Source organism: Limulus polyphemus, unplaced genomic scaffold (assembly GCF_000517525.1).
Source record: "Limulus polyphemus unplaced genomic scaffold, Limulus_polyphemus-2.1.2 Scaffold2334, whole genome shotgun sequence".
Classification (NCBI taxonomy): domain Eukaryota; kingdom Metazoa; phylum Arthropoda; class Merostomata; order Xiphosura; family Limulidae; genus Limulus; species Limulus polyphemus.
Genome location: NW_013667944.1, coordinates 29,180 through 36,034, shown reverse-complemented (window position 1 = coordinate 36,034; position 6,855 = coordinate 29,180).

Below are 6,855 nucleotides of genomic sequence, written 5' to 3'. Positions count from 1 at the left end.
ACGTTGTACATTTGCTGTTATGTTAAACTTATATTAAAGTTTTTCTTCATTACCCATTCAAGCCGTCTCCAGCCATTATAAATCTGCAAAATGTTACAACAGACACAAATCAAAGAATGGTAAACAAACTATATCTTCGTGTGATAATATTTACCAGTGTAGAACTGTTTGGTTATTATTGACAGAGAGAAACGTTATCCTGAATTTCATCGACGTGGCGAAATCATATGTGTAGGATGTAAATCGTATATATTAAAAACCAATTATGTTTTCTCAACGATAAAAAAGTCAAAGTCTCGTGAAATATTTTTTGTTTCGAAACGTTGTACATTTGTTGTTATGTTAAACTTATATTAAAGTTTTTCTTCATTACCCATTCAAGCCGTCTCTAACGATTATTAGTCTCAAAGTGGGTTCCTCGTCATCGAATTCTTAAACAAAATGATGTATTCAGGGTTTATATTAATGTTACGCATTTCTCTACCCCGATGAACAAGATTCTGTACAATATGAAACACAAATAAATTCAAATGGTAACTTCCATGTTTAAAAAAGTTGGAAAACTCCTTATTTTCTCCACTTTCACACATAATATCGTCAATTATAAAAAGATTTGGCTTTTGGGGTTGTACATTTTCATGAAAATTTGTAGCTAAGCGTTGCACAAAATGGATGTTAGGAATGGTTTGCATTAAATTAGCATGCAACTGTTGAAATTCACTATAGAACCATACAATATTTCTTGGAGTAGGGTAAATGATATCACGATAATTTAATAACACATTGCCAATAAATTGGATTTTACCACTTCCAATTGAACCTGACACTAGGTAGATGGTAAACCATCTTAAACTACAATGAAATAAAATAAAATAAATTTAATACCACATGGCAGAGTATTAAAGTCTGGTGAAATATGTCTTTTGCTGTAAACAGGGAGGTATTTATAGCTTTTGGGTTTATTAATTATAATTCATTCATTGTCATTCACTATTGTAATTGCATGCTGAGAATGATTAAAAATGTATAATATTTTACTCTTTATTGAAGAAAAGTTTAACTTCTGACTGTTGATAAAATTAAGGATAAATCCTGTGATCTTACAACACGACTTACCATCTTCACGTAAATATCCATAATTCTTAGTTCCATCATTCACCTTTGATGGGATGTAATGTCCATCAATCTCGTTTGTAAATTCCCCGAGATAATCAACTAGGTGTGGATCATTAGTTCTGTCTGATATGTAAACAACTCTATCTGTGTCATAGTACGAAACAGATGAACCTGATCTTTCTAGAGCAGGATGAAATTTCAAACACACTTCAGCAATAGTGAAAGCTGCCACAAAGATGTTTGTTTAATCTTTCTGATGTAGATACTTGTGCTTGTGTCTCCAATGAAGATCAATAACTTTGTCATTGACTAATGTAACATCTGTTACAATTTTTGGTGTTATTGTTCCTTAATGAATAATACTGTTTAACAGATGTAATGTAGGTCAGTTGCATTTTGTCCTAAGAAATACCCCAACGATCTCAGAAAGAGTTAAGACAAAGTTTTGCAACTGACCTTCTGCCTGGATTAAATTTTACGTTTTCAGGGGTCAGTTGCACACCTTCCTGTTTTGCCTCTGATGTAACACAGTGAACTTTTCTATTTTATTTTTAGAAATATGTCTATATAATTTTTAAACAGTTGTGATGATCATTCAGGCAAATGGTAAATTTCATACATCTGTATTATCTGATAGCCACATCCAACTGCTTTTTTCACCTCCTTTGTTACCCTTGTGCCGATAAATGCTCGTTTGTCATCTGAGTGATTACATTGGAGTGGTATTTTTAAATTGGCACACATGTTGCAGAGAGGGAAATTTAATTTACCATTACTTCTCAGAGGTAAAAGAGGATGATAGAGTTTCCTCAGGTCTAAAATTTTTCACTTAATGAAACATAAATAGTTATGTACATATGAAAAAAACACTGTTGTGATAATTATGGGATGGCCAACTGGATACTCACAGTACTTATTTGTCCATGAATATAGAGATGTAAGTCAAAGTACTTGATCTTTTTACCTTCCTTCACATTGTACAAAAGCCTAGTAGCATTGATTCTACTACCATAGAAACTGTCCTGTACATTTAGGTGAGGAACTACTGTGTGGTCTTTAAGGAAACAAATTAAATTTATATCAGTGGATTTCGTACAATTAAGTTCATGTTCCCAGATTGAAACAACCTCATAACTCTGAGCTTCGAGTTTATGTTATCTGTCCAATGTATGCTTTCTAACAGACCACAGGGGTCTAGTTAGAACAACATTCATTGCGTCAGGAACGTAACATAAACTACACCCGTGATAGAAACACCCATAAAATTCATATATAGTGTTATGCTACTTACAGAAGCCATCAAAACTATAATTTATGGTTTTAACCTCACCACTGTTAAGGGCATGTTGGATATTAACACCTTCAGACTGTTGCATCTAGTCTAATATCACTGTATACTTATCTGACTATAGGTGTTAGTTGTATTGCATCCTTGGTTAGGTACAAGTACTATAGACTTTGGTGACATAAACTTGCTTCCGTATATGGTCATGTAACTGAAGTGGTCAATACCATAGGTGGCGAGAAACTCATCTCTGAACTATAGACAACACTAATGGAGTATGTCAACGTCTGATTGACAGTATCTAATAGATTAAATAAATAAAACGTGTTTCAAGAAAGTTTAATAAAGTTTATTTTTTTGCATTTTATCATCATATACACACACTTTTAGAATTGTGTATCTTTCAATTTTTAAGAGCATACAACTTTCAGCATAATAACTTTTTAATGACATAACTGTTAAGAGAGGATGAATCTTACCTCTACATCTCATCTTGAAAATCAAAGATGTACCCTTTCTCTCAGCACTGTTGGTACCAGTCAAGAAATTTCTCTCTCATGGGTGTTGCCAAGGTGTCGGGTGAATAGAAGTTCATATCGGGTATAGGGCCTCAATACATTTGGTATAACCTTGTGTTCAACAGATGAGGAAAATAACCTTTCTGCAACTCAGTTAAACCAAAAGTTTTAGGGAATTATGACAATGACATGAGGATAAAGTTGTAACTATCGATCAGGCTATTTTTAAGGGGTTTGGTGGTCAGGACCATTAAGCTTCTACCATTAACAATAATGTCAGGTTTTACCCCTTGATGGATAAGATAATTTAAAATGAAATGACTGTCAAATCCTTTCATGTTATGAGCTATCGATATGTAATTCTTATGTTCCTCAGAAAATAAGAACTCACTAAACTCATCGCATGCATTGTTTCCTTTAAATACAGTCTCTTTACCATTAAAACTATGTACCACACAGTAATTCACTTTCTGAGTTCAGAACTCATTGGTCAGTTTCAAAATAAAAAAAAACAAATAATTTTTGGATGAGCCTTTAAGTATATTGGTTAAAGGAAGCATAGATAGAGGGTATGACAATTTTTTTTACATCCTGCACAATGTGTTTCGTCGCATCTGTGAAATGCAGAATAGCATTTTGTCCTGTCATTGATAATGAAACATGTTTTACATTGAAAAATATTATCATACGATGACACTTTCTATTTTTAGTTTTATGTCTGTTGATTTACAAAATCTGTTACAATCAGCATAACCAAGGGGTTGGTCGTTTATACAGTTGTTGCTGTGACAAACGTTATAATAACTTGCATAATAATGTTTATTTAAATTACTAAACCCCTTGTCACAATTGGAACATTAATACTGGACACTGAGAAAACCCTTCATTGGGTTGTCATGAAACCATAGAAAATTTTTTCCTGATATGACAGTCCTTTTTAGATAACTCTATTGAAATTATCTGAAGGAACAAAGTGTATTATAACCTTTAGATGATGCTCAGATATCGTTATCTCTTCTTTTCCTACACTAATATATTTAATATATTGATCACTAATATATTTATAATTAGATTGCTTTCTGAGATGTGCCAAACATAGAATAATAGCCTTCGCACAGCAGAAATCGTCATTCTTTATTGTTAACACTGACCTTATTTCAAACAATCAGCCTTAATATCAGTGTTCTTATGACCATCATTACCTACAGGCATTTGTAAAGCTCTGACCTCACTTTTAAATAATTCATCTAATTTTAACCCTTTTTTTACTCTGATCAACCTTTTCGATATTTGACAGGACCATGTAAGGGGAAAACACAAACTTGTCTTTTAAACATTTGCTAATAGGTTTATCTAATTGTGTCAAGAATATACTAACCCTGACCTTATCTTTGGATTTTAAATGGTGTGTGGTCTCATCCAGTATATTCTGTACGTTATCGTTAAATGAATTTAGAACATTCATGAGAGGCTATCTGAATGAGTATTATTTAAATACATTAAACATCGTAGACATGGTATTATATTTTTTGACATGCCTCGACGGAGTTTTGATTATATTAAACACCTCAGCTCTGGGACGTTTACTAGATGTCTGTTAAGGAAAATGAAATAACGTAAATGTAAAATTATTAATTCGAATTAATAGAGTTATTTGTTAACACTGTTAGACATACACTTACCCCAGCTTCACTATCATTGGACAGACGTTTCATCCCTCAAGAACTCTGGCTGTTGTTCATAGTATTTCACTTTCAGTAGACGGATTTTGAATCTAACTGCATTTCAAACCCACTTATATATTAGGTGTAATTGCCTACAGGCATACTTTATAAAAAAAAACATGGCATTTTCATTTTAAGGTCATACTTAAACAACAGTTCTTTTTGTATTCTATAATTGGATATGGTTGTTTCATTGCTATCCTAAAGATGCATTTTTTTATAATTCTGGAACAAAAAATCGATAAGATCATATCCTAGATATTGTTCTCAACCTGTACTTACATACAATGGAAGTCGTTTGGAAACTCTTAAATTGTATATGTTAAGCATGATGTAATGAGGTTTTCTAAAACACTTATCGTTTTTAGGTCATACCTACATAACTGTTCTTTGTTAAAACCACGCCTATAGTTACATACTTTTTTGTCGAATTAGGTCATGTCTCTCGGCCATACAGGTAATGGTGTTTTCTCTCTCAGTTGTGGGTTTTATTTCAATTTGTAGGACCTCACAGGAATGTTTTTAGGTTACTTTTCTAAATGAAAGTTGGAATGCTCATATTTTTTTATCAAATTTTTATTCTCAGCTTGGAAGACGTGTACAAGTGTAATTCCAAAGGTAAGATGTTTTTCAATAGTTATTTAAAGTGCAGAAATAGATAAATTTGTTTAACATACATACAAAATCCGTTCTTCATTGTTAAAACAGATAGAATTGTAAACTACACTTAAATGTTACCCCTCAGATAAATTTGAAGAACACAGCCCAAATTGTAATATGTTGGGCAATGCTGTTATTTTTTTTACATGTCTAAACCATTACATTTTCAAGAAGTTAGACTTTGTATAGAACTTGGGGAGTAAAATGTGTAAAGTTATATTTCAACACCAAATATTTGACTTCTGTATTGTTCTGTAAAGTGCATGAATAGATAGCTTTGTTTAAGTGGCATACAAAATTCATTCTCCATTGTCAGAGTTAAAGCATAGTGAGAATACACCTTATTTGTATATATATTGGTGAGTTATATATGTAAGAATATATTCAAACGACAAACAGAAAGTAGAAACTAAGAAGCAAAAAATAATAGTCTGAAATACCATCAAATATTAAGAATTTCGTGAATGTATATTTAGTTTTCTGTATAGTTATTCTCTACAGTATCCCAGAAAGTATTCATGATGATTAATTATAAATCGAATGAAAAAGATAAATGTTAGTAATGCGCCACCTGGTGTCACCTACCATTGCGACCATAGAAACGCACCCTGGTGTTGATGATTGCCTAGCAACACGCCCCCTGGTGTTGTTGACAGGGCAATGCCCTAGACATGTGTTGAAATTGCGTGAAGGTCATGTTTGTGTACTTCCGCTGCCATAAGAGCATCTAATACTACTGTAATCTTCAAGGTGTTTTGTATTAATATTGTCATTTGAAGCTATTTCCTTAACGTTATTTTCTTATCTAAATATAAGAGAAATTATCAGGAAATGAAGAGTAAAGCAAATTTTGAAGCATTCCTGAACATAATGAACATCATCAGGTGATGATGACAAAACCTTGTCGAAACGTTGTACATTTGCTGTTATGTTAAACTTATATTAAAGTTTTTCTTCATTACCCATTCAAGCCCTCTCCAACCATTATGATATGTGTGTGTGTGTTTTCTTTGTTTTATTGTTAAACACAAAGATACACAGTAAGCTATTGGTGCTCTGCTCACTGGGAGCATTGAAACGCAATTTTTAGTGTTATAAGCCATCACACTTGCCGCTGAGCCCCTTGAGGATCAATGTATTTATGTTCAGAAATACTCTAGAAATGTACATAGTTGCTATGAAAGGAAATAGAAATGACATTTTTCTGAAGAAAAATGTTAAAGAATTCTGCACGTAGACATAAGTAATTTTTAATGAAAATAATTTCTCCTTTATTGTTGCTTTATATTATAGTCATTGTGAGTTGTCATATTCATTAGAAAATTTTGTTTAAAAATTTAAAACCAACAAAAGTATGTAGGTCGTTTCCATTTACCTTCTTAAGAAAGGACAAGTAGTTTAGAGCAAGCTCTAACTTTAGGCAAGGTAGTGCTGCTATGCTCAGAAAAAACTGTAGAACAGTACTAACTATATTTTATTCATTCATTTTGTACTAGAACAACAGTTTACAATACATTGATATAAATTTTAGACTTTTCTTATCTTTTCAAAA